At 38.5% G+C, this 14641-nt stretch overlaps 1 long non-coding RNA gene across 1 annotated transcript; it reads right to left on the bottom strand.

Annotated features, from left to right (window-relative positions):
* Positions 1 to 349: 349 nt before the first annotated feature.
* LOC135409710 (uncharacterized) lies at positions 350 to 13849 on the bottom strand. Its single transcript, XR_010428329.1, has 2 exons — positions 6839 to 13849; positions 350 to 6724 (listed from the first exon to the last, which is right to left on the bottom strand). It is a non-coding gene; the product is annotated as an uncharacterized LOC135409710 (long non-coding RNA).
* Between the last annotated feature and the right edge of the window lie 792 nt (positions 13850 to 14641).

Here is a 14641-nt window from a genome sequence, read left to right as displayed (position 1 = left end):
TGCTTGTTTTGATCAAGTCTGCTGCTTTCCCTTTCAAAGCGAATGAGATAATGTGGCTGTGGAATAGCACCTTTTAATCAGAGCAGTGGGAATCTATTGAAATAAAGTACAGTGCAGCTGCAAGTCAGTATTTCTCTAAAGCAGGTGTACACTTCTCCCTTTAAAACCATGAACACAGCCCTTGTCCCTATATCCCAAACTAGGACTCAGCATAAACATGCTCAGCATTGCATTTTACTATTTGCCCTTTTGTCACATTTTTCTTCTGTGCAAGAGATATTTATGTATGTGCCAAAGACACCTTTAACTAGCATAAGTCAAATGAATTCGGGGTATTTTTTTTTTTCCAAAACAGGAAGACAGGCTGAAAGTTAAATCAATTCCTTGCCTCTTTGCCCTTACAGTTAGTTTCGCCTTCATGTCTGAACTTAGAACACGTGGTAGAGGATTGTGTTATCAAGTAGGAAGTAGATGTTTTGGGAAAATATGAACTGTTTGACTGATGTTAACCCATACACAGACCTGTGCTCTCTGTTGCTTGTTAGGAAATGCTGTATTGTTAGCTATGTTTTCGTGTACACTGCATAACAGATTAATTAGCTGCAGCTCATGCAGTTATGGACAGTATAATGATTGCAGAGTGCAACATACAGTTTCTCGAAGTCTGCCTAAGCATAAGAAAGAAGTAGCTTCTGAGAGTAAACAGAAAAATCCAGAAATGTTTTCCAGGTTGAATTCAACCAGGGCAAACAGAAAGGATGGTCACACTATCCATCTTAGTCCCCTTTATAGCTGATTTTTGAGATTCTCTTTTGGGGAACGAAAACAGCACGTACCTTTCAGATGTTATGGGACTACACTCTGGTGGTATGACTACCTCTTCTGCCAATTTGTCTTGCACAAAGAAGTTTCACATGATGCATCTCTCTATATGTATGAAGAGCGTGAGTTACCGCACAGCTGGTGATTTCTGCAATCCCTCCAGTATGAAGCACAAGACTAGTACCAGCAACACAGGTTGAGGGACTGCAGATTCAAAGGAATAAAAACTAGTGTGTACCGTTTCCACTCTCCTATGAAGGGCAGATCAATAATTTCTCATCTCTGTAGAATGACAAACACTTTGCAACAGTCTTGTCTAAGTTTCACACCCTCAGCAGCAGAAAATGGTTCTTTACCTAAAAAATTTAACAGCATGAGATTTTTATTTCAAGAGCTATAAACTCCAGTTGTGTTTCCACTCAAATTTATGGCTGAAAGTTTAGAGACTAATAGAATGAAAAAACATGAGTGTCTCAAGCTTAAATTAGAGAGTTGGCCTTCACAGCTGGGCATTCAGAAGAATCTCTATTCAACAAGCACAGCAATGACATATAACATATTCTTCTACTGGGTACTCACCATCTCATTAAAGCAAAACTTAAAATGAGCAATCTACTGCAAGAAAAGTAAGGAGATAAGTCAGTGGTATGCAGTCATTGCCTTATATTTTTTCACTTCCTCACTGAGATTATTGAAAATAAGAAAGTAGAACATAATCATAGATAGAATAACATAGTTGAATGATTGTTTCCTGCTTTCTTTATTCCTCCCAGCTGAACTAAAACCGAGGTGGATATTGGTGAGATCTTGAGAAATAGGTAGAGTAGAAAACCTTTGAAGTCAAGAAACCTGATACATTCACTACTGCTCATAAAACAATGTTTTCAGCTAAATGGAAGGACTCATTGAACATATTTTATCAAAAGGAATGAGAAGTGATGGGAGTGGGAATGTATTGAAAATTAAATAAATGGTCTCTAGTGAAAATGCAGAGTTTTGGACTTTCTTATGAGTGTAAGAACTTAGAAACTTGTATTAGATAGTGGTTGCTTCAGCTCACACATGGAAGCTTAGCCTCATCCAGATAGTCCATAAAGCAGGACACTTAACTTGAGATACTCAATATACCCACAAGCGACCCACAGGCAATAGCTCTCAATTTTAAAGTTATACTTGCCTTGAAACAGGGTTTAGAAAAGAATACTTCTTTCTTATGAAATTTCTATTGGAAATTAACCTTATTCCTCAGGGATTTTTAATTTAACATCCTACATACTCTGTGTTTCATAATTTTTATTAGACTTCTGGTTTACTTTGCCTTCACTGAACCTTTGAGGCTCAAATGCTACAACTGTTATTTGAAGCTTCTCTCCCAGTATAAGTGATTTTATGGCACAAGGGTAAGAAATAAGTAGAAACACAAAAACATTAAGCAGAATACATCTAAAAGATAAAAGATGGGGAGGAAATAGGTAAATTAAATGTAAAATATAGAGACTCCAAATCAATCTTATTCCTGAAAAGCAAACATATATTTTTAGTTAAAGAAAGGAACTTCTTATAATAAAACAAAAGGGGAAAGGTTTTTCTGATTGAGCTTCACACAAAAGTTTCAACTAGTAATTCTAATCTCTTAAAGAGGCAAATTTGGAGGGCAATACATTTAACATATTTTAAAAGCATATTTCAAGATTAATTGAACTGACATTTTTGTGTGCAGGTTTATTTAATATAAAGAAAATATGGAAGGGTAGCTCAGATTGGGTGTCTAATTTCAAAGTGACTACATTAGGACAGATCAATCATGTACAAGTCATTCAAATATATGTTAATGACAAAATGAAGTAGAAAATTTAGTAGGAGACATTTTCAGAATATGCTTTAGAGAATCACAGAGTATATTGAGCAGGTATCTAGACTAAAACACACTGAGTCTCATAATCTGATTCAAAATGGACTGTTATCAGGGAAAAGATCTGAAATAGCCCTGGCTTCAGATAAATGAGGAGTAAAACTCTTATCTACTTCAAAAGACATTTAGAAATATCCTTTCAACTCCCAGTAGAAATTAGTGCTGAGTACCACTAGACTTAGTCCTTGTCTAAGGACTTGCATTTCTACTATTTTCTTCCCATCTCCTCCCCATTCACAGACAGATTGTCTTATGTTCACTCTCATTCCTCAGCTTTATACATTTTGGCTGTTTCCACTCAACCACATCATATCCTGTTTTCTTGCTCCTTCCTTTCTTCTTTAATTGAAATTTAAAGATACTAATTTCCTTCTATTCCTAAATTATATATTTTTTTTCATTTAGTAATTTCCAAATCAATTTAGGGAAAGTCAAATAATTTTAGGTTGGATTTACTCCAACAGTTTCATCATCTTTTAATCACATAATTCCATGGAGGTCTTTATCTCACTCTTTTATCTATCTTCCCATAGATGCACACACAATGCACCAAGCACAGATAGTTTTTTAATTCCATCACTTACGCAGTCAGTAGGTTTTTCACTTTAGATAAGAAAACAACAGAAATTTCAGACATGTATTTAAGAGCAAGCTACATTCAAGACTTACTTTAGTACTCCAAAGCTAACTCCATTGCATCTAAAGACCATTTCCAGCTAAATTTTAGGATGACTATCCGCATGCATAAACACAGACACACTCCTTTTCCTCCCTCCATAAAACAAGTCTTCAGTGTAATGGGACCAAGTGGGCAAAGAAATCATGGAATGTAATTTATTTTTAGATGATAGTCTAAAGATGGGCAAACATAAGTCTATTAGCTGCACTGCAACAAATCATCTGCTCATTGCAGTACAGCAAGGAAACTTTTCAAATACCTGCTACTGTTTTATATGCTTCTATAGGAATTCCAGAAAATACAAAGCTGTCAAATTCCAATAAAATTTCACTTTCCACCTTCTCCCCCTCCCCTTTTTCTGCACATATCTGAAAACAAAAAGGTGCTAACAGCTAGCAAATAGATCATAGGCCTTTACTCTTAATTTTCAAAAGACTGATTTAATATTGTTATAAGAGTGTGAACAATTAAAAATGCTTCCTACACACACGTTTTAGAATATCTGGTCTTTTTTTTATCTACTGGATTGATCCCAATACTCTAATACATGAGGGGGGAAATGGCAGACTTCAGGAATGTATATAAGAATTGTAGATTTTTAAAAGCAAATGCAGTACTTAATAAAGTGACAATTTACTGCTCATGATATCCTCTCTTTATTCATATAAAACAACAACATTTAAAAATCAGAGAAAATTAAGATAACCATTCAACATTTGAGCATAGCTGGGTTAGATTACTTAGCTAAGATTTCAAAAAGATATTGCAAACAGCAATATCTTTATAGCTCCAATGTTTCCTTTCATGAGTCAACAGCCATGTATCACCAAGTTTGTTTCACATAGATCAAAGCAATTCAGTCCTCTCTGAGGTTTGATTTGAAACAGTCATCTAGAAAAGAAGGATCCCATAGCCCACTGTGATGCTGCTGAACCCACAGAAGAAATTTTTCATGTAATTTTTAGATCTTGCCAAAAACAGTTAACCACTGAGACAGAACAAAATCATCCAACCTGGGGAGTAAACCTCAAAACTGATAGCACCTTTTCATTAATAACTCATACCTTGTTCTGATGATCTTGACACTGTTTCATCTTTTCTGGCTTGAGTAGTAATTACAAGGTCCCTATGAAGTAATTAAATGTCATATATTCAGTAGGTTAATTCACTCAATGAAACATTACTATTCTTAATTTTTCGCTACTATTCAGATAAATAACCTTGGCCAACCCTCTGGTATGCATTCTGTAATTACTTTAGTGTCTTATATTTATCAAACTGGGAAAACATATAGAAGCCTCCCTCTTCAATGGTAAACAGGTGAGCATAACTAAGAGCTTTCTCCTCATTTATCTTCATGTGAAACTCACAAGAGATCAGAGTTCTCAGTTCTCCAGTTTTGTGGTGGTTTGACCACCACAAAAATAAAAATCCAATCTCCAAGCTTCCCTCTCCTTCCCACAATTTTACCTCAACACCGAAGAGAAACTTTCAGGCAAGCACACCTCTGTAGGGGGAAAGGGAAGATATATACATTTATTCTACACAAATAACTATTGTACACGCTAAAAGCAACTATATACATACAATATTACACACTTCTATCACCCTTCTAAGCCCCTCCCTTAATTCAGTCCAGGAGAAGCCCTCAGGCTGATAGGTAAGCAGTCTTTCTCTCATGGGAGTGTTCAGGGAAAAGGGTTTTTCTCTGATCCACCTCCCACCAACCTCCAGCTGTTTACTGAAGTCTCATCTTCCTTACAAAGTCCAAGAAAAATAGTTTGAATCCGTGCTCTCTTGGTTCCATGCCCATCTCTGCTGTGTGACTCTCTTTCTCTCTCTCTCTCCCCACCGGTTCCGTAGCTGCTGTAGTTTCCATTTCGGTAGCCATGTCTAAATCCAACGTAGGCACCGCCGAACCGGCCTCGGTCCGTCTCCAATTTCACCTGGGGTTTTTCTTGTCTGGCATTGAGCCTCCACCGGCCCATCTCCTGGCTCGGCTCCAATGCTGAGCCTTCCCTCCACTCTTACAGTGAGAGGGGAACAAAAGTTCCTGCTCTGCAGTCTGGCTGGAAAGGGGGGGCAAAAAGAGGGCCTGGCCTCCTCACAAGGAGCTCGCCTCTCTCTCTCTCGCTTGCCTTCAGGTGCTGTGAATCCCTTCCCTCACAACAGACACTCATTCTTACATCTTGCCTTCAGCCCTAGCTTGGCCAGAGCTGTGGGGGCACGGGGGCCCCCCCAAGTGGGGGGAGAGCAGCCTCCGTCCACCCCTCGGCTATTGTCTCTCACACACTCACTCAGACACAGCAGCAGATAGACTCTGCCAACAACTTCCAGCGGTTGTGTATATCTGATTTTTCACAGGAGCGAACAAAACGAGCAGTGATTGGTCCTTCAGGGGAGACTGCTCTGGGACCCAATCACCTCTAGGTGCCCTGGCTCCCAGGGGAACAATCTCAAACCAAGACAAGTTTCCAGCTCCAAACTCAGCCCTAATGTCTTAAACATGAACATATTTGTATAAAATGTTTTGCAAGAGATTGCATGTTTTAACTTATAATACATCTTTGGATCTTGAGTTCCAGGGCAGGATGATTTATTAATTTATTTATTTAGTAGCTCAATAAAACATTCAATGTGCAAGTCTATGCTTATCACAAGAGGGCAGCTTGTAGAGATTGACATGATCTTAAGGTTTTCAATTCTCAAATTTACTTTGTGCTAGCCACAGGTGTATAAGAACTGCAATTTTTGTAAGACCCAAGAGAACTAATTATGTGTTAAGAAGAATGCACATTTCACTACGTAGTATACAATACAGAAAAATTACCATGCATCAGGTTTTTGAGAGACAGGAGAACTTTAGGCAGGTAACAGGTATAGTGTGCATGGATTTATTCTAAAATGAATTCCCTTGAAGGCTTATCAAAAGTAATACTTTTTTTTCATTAAATATATCTTCTTCATAGTTTAGAGTTTTACCTCTGAAAATGCTCTGAATCCAACTACTATATGAAAGTCTTTTACAAAATCTCCAGTTTCAATAGACAAATAATTTTATTCATTTTACTAGCAATGTTAGGCAAAAATAATTTTTTTTAAGAAGTCAACAGTTCATTACTGAAAAGCCAGTGTCCAATGCCACTAAGAGAGACTGACTGTTTGGCATATCTTCATGCACAGAATTATCACATAATGTCATATTATAGTAACAAATGAGATGAAATCTTGAATTAACATTGTTCATACTTGTGGTTGGTTGACTTTGGCTGAATGCCAGGTGCCCTCCAAGCTACTCTATTACTCCCCTTCTGAGCAGGACAGGAGAGGGAGAAAATAAGATGAAAAAATACCCTTGTGGGTCAAGATAAAGGCAGTTTAATAAAGCAAAAGCAGAAGAAAATAAAAGATTTATTTTCTACTACCCAGCAGGCCATGTCCAGCTATTTTCCAGGAAGCAGGGCTTCAGCAGACACCAAGGTTGGTCTGAAAGACAGACATTAAAATAACAAAAGCTTCCCTCCTCTCCCCGAGCCCTTCCTTCTCTTTCGCTTAGGTTTTGTTGCTGAAAAGACATCATATGGTACGGAATATCCCTTTGGTCAATGTGGGTCAGCTATTCTGGCTATGTCCCCTCCCAAGATCTTGCCCACCACCAGCCTACTGGTGAGGGCGGAATGTTGGAGACAGTGGTGATGCTGAGCCATTGCTGCTCAGCAGTAGCCAAAACACTGGTGTGTTACCAACACTTCGTAGATACCAATTCAAAGCATAGCACTATGAGGACTGCTATGAGGAACATTAACTCCATCTCAGACAGACCCAATATGAAACTCATATGGTCATCACTGTTATAAATAAGTATAATTTAAATGCATGACAAATGGGGCCCTAGGTACTATCATTGTACAACACTGCATTTGTTAGATTGTCTTCTTCCATTGTCTTTTGCTTGAATTTTGCATTGATACGTATGTAAAGGTGTGTTTGTTAATCTATGGAAGATCTGAATTACAGATATCAGAAAGATTTGGCTGCTTTCACCAAAAGTCTGTGAATGATGTGCAGACGACATGTAGAAGCACAGGCTGAAAGTAAAAATGTATAATATGGTCCATGGTAGTTGAGATACATGAAGGAAAAGAAAGCATCAATTTCAAAATAGCCTGCTTCTCAAGATATATTTTCATGAAAACTGTTTCAGAACAAGAGTGTTAATATGTTATGAGAGCAGATACAAACCTGGATAAGTTAGAAAACAGGAAAATGGTCTATGGTTTTGGAAATCTGCATTATGAAGGAGCAAGGAAGGAGAAATCTAAATCTAGTTCTTGGGGGTTGCAAAAACACTGAAAGGGTTTCATGTCATTCAGACATGTTCCTGGAATTCATGTCAGTGTGTTCTTGTGTCTTGTCTGAAAGGCTGCAGTGGCTATAAAAGTCTATGGGCAATCACAAGTCCATCATCCGAACCTAAGGTATTCTACAGAATGCCATCCTCAGAGGGCCTATACAGATAATCTCTTTCTATCCCATAAAATCAATGTTTTACTTGTCTCTATGTTTTTACTGAAGATGTGCTCTAGGTTCATTTAGTAATTAATGTAGCTCAAATTTTCTTGCTGGGGATTTTTGCATGTTCTGAGGAACACTGAACACTAACATGCAGCCTACGAAAACAGGCTTATTTGTGGCTGCTGTTGAATAGAAATTGGTCCTATGCTTGTCCTAAAATCAGAAGCAAAAGCCATGAAAGTTCATTTTGAAAAGTATTCTGTCATTAAGACCAACAGAATCTGGCTATCCATAAATCTCATGGTGTTGTAGCTGGTGACACCTGGAACTGACTTCAAATACAAGGTCTTTAATCAGAGGCAAATTTACCAACCAGAAATATTTATTCAGAAACCTGGGGAAATTAAATACTTCCTTTCACGTGCCTTTTCCAGTCTATTCTTCTCCTGAACATACTGAGTTCATGTGAGGAACAGAAAACTTTCCTAGGAGTAAAAGAGAGCAGGTTATGCATTCAAGTAATATAACAATTATTTCCCTGGCCATTTTTTTGTGGCTGTAGTTTTTCATGTCATTTGCTATATCTGCCAGGACAGGTGTATAAAGAAAAAATGTACCGGTGGCCCAGCACAGCTCTGCTCTCTCTTCTGGAACACAATTTGTCATTAGTCTACGACTGTGAAGTTCTAGTTTTTGGAAAAAACTTTATGCTCAGTCTATAGAAACCTGGACCATCACTTCTGTGCTACTCCATGTGGAAGGCATATCTCTATTTCTACCACCAGTCCTAGAAGGTATTAACTCTTGACAAATGGTAGCTTCAGATGTTCAAGGTTCAAAGTCAGCTATAGAACTTATTCCAATAATTTCCCAGAGTCCAATTTGCTCTGCATTTAAGAAGCAAAATTTAAGATCCTTTACCTCAATGCCAGGTATGAACAGTGCCCTTGCAAGGTAGGGAAGCATTTCCTCTTTTCTTCTGCTACAGAGTCACCCATGCAGTCATTCAATTTTCATCATCAACAAATTTTCAAGGTCCTGCACGAGTTCACTGTTTTTTTTTCTAAGAGCAGGGATAACAACATTTTATTAATTTCTTCTTCTTTTCAATATATATGTAGTTATTTAACAAATAACTAGGTTCAATACTGGGCCCAGTATTGTTTAACTTATCCATCAATGACTGGGATGAGGGGCTAGATGCCTCTCCAGCAAGTTCACTGATGACAGAAAGCTGGAAGGAATGGCCAATACCTCAGAGGGCTGTGCAGCCCTTCAGAAGGACCTCAACAGGTTGGAGACATGGGCAAAGAAGAATCTGAAATTCAACAAAAAAAGTGCAGGGTCCTGCACCCCATGCACAGGCTGCTGTATAATCTGCTAAAAAGGAGCTTTGTGAAGAAGGATGTGGGAGTCCTGGTGGACAACAAGCTGTCCATGTGCCAGCAGTGTGCCCTCGTGGCCAAGAAGGTCAGTGATATCCTGGGGTTCATTAGGAAAAACATTGTGCCAGCAGGTAGAGGGAGGTGATCCTGCCCCTCTACTTAGTCCTGGTGAGGCTGCATCTGGCGTGTTGTGTGCAGTTCTGGGCTTCTTAGTACAAGAGAGACACGGAGCTCCTGGAGTGGGTCCATCAGCAAAGATACTTAAGGGACTGGAACATCTCCTTACAAGGATATACTGACAGAGTTGGGCCTGCTCCGTCTCAAGAAGAGATGACTGAGAGGGGTCCTCATCAATGTCTCTAAGTATTCGAAGGGAGGGTGTCAAGAGGATGGAACCAGGCTCTTCTTGGTGGTGCCAAGAAATGGGAAAAGAGGCAACGGGCATAAACGAATGCACAGGAACCTCCCTCTGAATATGAGTGAGCAAACACTAGAACAGATTTCCCAGAGAGGTTTTGAAGTCTCCCTCACTGGAGATATTCAAGAACAGTCTGGCTGCACTCCTCTGCTATGTGCTCTAAGACGAGCAGGGAGGTTTGACCAGATGACCCACTGCCATCCCTTCCAACTTTAACCATTCTGTGATTTTTTTGTCCTCATCTGGGTTTATAAATGTCCAATGAGGCTGATCATGGGCATGACTAGTCCCTAGTTCATCAGCAGATACTAAGAATACCCTCCACTCTAATTCTGCAGTTTCTACTCTTACATATTCAAATCAGATATTTGCTGTGGTAGTGCAATAAGAAAATGCCTTCAGAGAAAATATATAGCATCTTATGAAACTTTTGAGGATTAGAAAGTGAGCAAAGTGACATTTCATTTGTGTTTAACCCCCATAAGTGATTTTGATCTTTCATGGTGGATTTGCCTAAGGAAGCTTAAGTCATATCATCTTGACCTACACATCATCTGGCAGTTTCCCAGAGAGAGGGTCACTGCAAACATTTTCTTCACCTGCAGGACACAGAAATATTCGTCTACAGTTTTTCACTCTTGAGTCCCAGGTTAAAACCAAAACAAATGTTTAAAACAAAAATACACAGATGGTGTGCCAAAACTTGAGAAAACAAGCACTCATGGGATCCTTTAATCTGCTTCACGAGGTATTAGCTACAATGCACCACACCTGAAATATTTCTACACATGCATACAGCATGAGGAACAAACAAGAGAAGCTCGAAGCTTTGGCCCAGTCCAAGAGATGTGATATTGGCATAAGTGAAACCTGGTGGGATGAGTCCTGTGTTGCAGAGTTACAGATTCTTTAGGAGGGATAGGCAGGGCAGAAGAGGTGGAGGGGTCGCAGTGTAATGGAAGGGTTAGAATGTATGGAGCTCACATTGGCAACGGCACAGTTGAGAGCCTCTGGGTGAGAATGAAGGGGAAAACAAATAATGTGGTTGTCATGGTAGGAGTCTGTTATAGACCTCCCAGCCAGGACAATGACGCCAAAGAACTATTCTTTGAGGAACTAAGAGACACTTCCAAGTCAATGTCCTTGTCCTTATGGGGGACTTCAACTTGCTAGAAATTAACTGGGAATATCACACAGGTGCTACAACTCAGGCCAGAAGATTCCCAAAAGACCTGGATGACAACTTGATGGAACAGGTCCCAAGGGAGCCAACTAAGAAAAGTGCTCTCCTTGACCTGCTGCTTGCCAACAGAGTGGATCTCACGAGCAAAGTGGAGATTGGTGACCATCTCGGTTAGAGCAGCCATGAAGTGATTGAGTTTAAACTCTTTGTTGAAAGGAGGACAAGAGCCAGAAAGCCCTCAACCCTGGGCATAAGGAGAGCAGAATTCAGTCTGTTCAGGGAATTAAGGTCCTCTGGGAAAATGTTTTTGCAGGTGCTGGGGTCAACCAGTGCTGGTCACTTTTCAAACATCACCTCCTAAGGGCACAGCAGCAGGCAATTTCCTGCAGACAAGGCAGAAGGCTGGCTTGGCTAAGCAAGGATCTTCTCTTAGAAATAAGGCAAAAAAAGGGAAGGTGTATGCCCTGTGGAAGCAAGGTCAAGTGACATAGAAAGAATACAGAGATGCTGCTTGCCATTGTAAGGAGAAAGTTTGTGCACCCAAAGCTCAACTGGAGTTGAAGCTGCCCAGAAATGTGGGGAACAAGAGTTTTTTCAAATATATTAATGGCAACAGGCAGTATAGAAATATCATTGGCCCATTAGAGGATGAGGATGGTCACCTTACAAGGTGTTTAATGCTTTCTTAGCCTCTGTCTTCAACACGGATGATGGACCTGAGCTGGAGGACCATGGCTGTGAGAAAGATCAGCTTCCAGTTGACCTGACGTTGTGTGGGATCTACTGCTCCAGCTGGATCCCTACAAATCTATGGGGCCTGATGGGATTCATCCTATAATCCTCAAAGAGTTGCCTGATGTCATTGCAACACCTCTGTCTATGATTTTTGAGTGGTCTTGGGAATCTGGAGAGGTCCCAGCTCACTGGAAGCTGGAAAAGGTTGACCCAATTTTTAAGAAGGGCAAGAAGGAGGACCCCAGAAAGTACAGACCTGTCAGTCTCACTTCAGTGCCTGGTAAAGGTATGGAGAAGATTATTTAGGGAAGTATTGAAAAACACTTGAAACACAATGCTGTCATTGATCACAGCCAGCACAGCTTCATGAGACAGAAGTCCTGCTTATGAAACCTGACTGCTTTTTATGACAAGATAACCCACGTAGCTGATCAAAAGAAGCCAGTTGATGTAAACTTTTTGGATTTCATTAAAGCTTTCAATACTGGCTCACCCAGGATCCTTCTGGACAAAATGTCTAGCACACAGATGGATATATAGGCTAAATTCACGGTTTGGTCAGCCTGGTACCATTCAAAACATAGAAACTTAAATTTTATAGGTATCACAGCAAAACAGAAAAGTCCAGTTTATAAAAATTAAAGCTGAAGTCACAGTTCCTAACAAATAGTTCTATTAGATGAGTTTTGCTTCTTTTTCCTGTTTATGAGTTAATTACGAGCTATGACTATTTTTCCACATATATCTTTAGATAGTGATTTGACATATAATTTCTAAGAATAGTTACTTGTGAGCCATTTGTTAAGTACTTGAAATTCAAAACAGGAATCAAATCAAATTGAAGTTATGTTGACACAGTTGTTTTTGCCTGACTGAAAATGTGAATTATGTTAGTGAACTCACTTCACGTGACTATCGTATTCTATTATCCTAATATTATCTATTTCCACAAAAAGTCCTGCCAGAAAATGTCATACAGATAGTGAATGCATATTACAAAGGGAAAACACAGACATTGCTGAAGCCAATCTGCTTCTTAAAGCTGGTATGTGTTATTGTCTCAAATTTTTAGTTTTTCAACTGCAATTTCACCCATACTTCACACAGTTCCAGTTACAGATGCAGGATTCAAAAAGCATCTGAAAATAAAAAGAGAAAAATGGACAACTATCAACAGAAACATTTTTTACTAACATCTTGCATATCAACATTTCATTCCAGCATTGCAAAACTATGATTCACATCTTGGGGTTAATTTGATATTTGCAATGTTTCTTCAGAAAGTGGGTGCTCAGCAAATAGACTCTTCTGAATGAAGACTGATATTCATTCCCTCTCTGCATTCTTTCTGGGATCAAAAGATGGACTTCAGCCATTTCTAAATACAGAAGGCGATCACACTTTTTACTGTAATATAAAGTTGATGACATTCATACTGTAATCCATTAGAGGCTGAGATGAACCATCAAATTCATTTCGATTATAATCCCAAGCACTTCAAATCCTGTTCCCCATAAGGGAAATTTAAATACATTAGGTCAGTCAAGATCTCCAGCTCTCCATTGTGTTGTTAAGAGCTCTCAAAAAAAAAAATAGAAATAAAGAGAATATATGATAATTTTAACAGGTAAGAATTAATTTAAATACCTGGTTGAAGAGCATTACAGTTATTCTATAAGTTTTTGCAGTGCTTTACTTTACACAGCAGACAGTAAACATTCAGCATCTTTTTTTATTGTTTGCTCCCATTGATTTCTTTTTTATTTCTGCAAATACATGGGCTCTTAGTTAACATTTTATGTTAGTATCCCTAATTACACTGTTCTGATCAGCATGTAATTATTCTGTGTAAATATGCAAATACAGTTTTCTGACATTTAACTTTGTGCACTGGTGAAGTTAAAGCATCTATTTATTTACAGTAGAATGACACACATAATGCCAGGACATCTAAATCACACTCAAGTTCCATATTAATTAAATATTCAGGAATGGAGAGTAATTCAAGGTGGTACTGTCTACTTTTTCAACAGGAAATTCAGTAAATAGTACTTAATGATTGTGAGAAAATAATTTCTATATAATTTCCAAAGTTCAGATTTCCGAAGGCATAAGAACCTGAATGGTTAACAGGGTGATAATTATTGAGAGCTTGCTCTTATGAATACTGGAGGTTCATTTAGAACATGTGAAGGTCACTGAAATTCAAAAGTACATATACTTGTCAAAATAGTTTTTTTGGTCACGATATCATATTTAAGAATACTTCTATCCTACTCCCAAAATATCTACCAGTATTAGTTTTATGATTTGAAAATTCCAGGATTCTCAAAGCCATCTACAGAAAAAAACACAGAATAAATCACCTGTAAGTCAGCAGTATATTTGTGTTCATATTTTCCTGTTTCTTTGGATTTCAATTGCACTGAGTTTTTAAGGATATTTTAAGAGTTTTTAAGACCTTCAGGGTTTTATTTTTTCCATGTCTTTTGTGTCAGTCTAATTTATTTAAATCTAGCTGCCCTCTTTCCATTCATCAACTCAAATGCTGCTGAAATCAAGGATCATAATCCAGAAAGACTTATTTGACTCCATTCTTACAGGGAAAACAAGCAAACAAACAAACAAACAAAAAAAGACCAAAAAAAAACACACACAAGGAAAAAAGAGTGCAAACAAAACCCTTCCTGATGATTTCATATGTATGTATGAAAACACAGTACTTTTCTAGCCTGTGTGGAGAGGATGTTCAAGATGAAGCAAAGCAGTGCATTGTGTAGCATATTAATTTTTTTGCCTTCATATACCAGGAATTTGAATGAGAAGTTAACTTCAGTGACACTATCTACTCCAAAAAGAAGAAAAGTACATCTAAGTCCTCCTTTCTACTCTCATCTTTACAATGAGAAGAAGAAAGCTTGAATTAGAATTTAGTTTAAAAGTAGTAGCTACAGTCCACATGTCCCTGAGTTCAACAAAGGATTCCAGAACT

The sequence above is a fragment of the Pseudopipra pipra genome, chromosome 2, assembly GCF_036250125.1.
Source record: "Pseudopipra pipra isolate bDixPip1 chromosome 2, bDixPip1.hap1, whole genome shotgun sequence".
Classification (NCBI taxonomy): domain Eukaryota; kingdom Metazoa; phylum Chordata; class Aves; order Passeriformes; family Pipridae; genus Pseudopipra; species Pseudopipra pipra.
The sequence above is the reverse complement of the archived record's forward strand: the minus strand, read 5'-3'. Positions and strand labels throughout refer to the sequence as shown.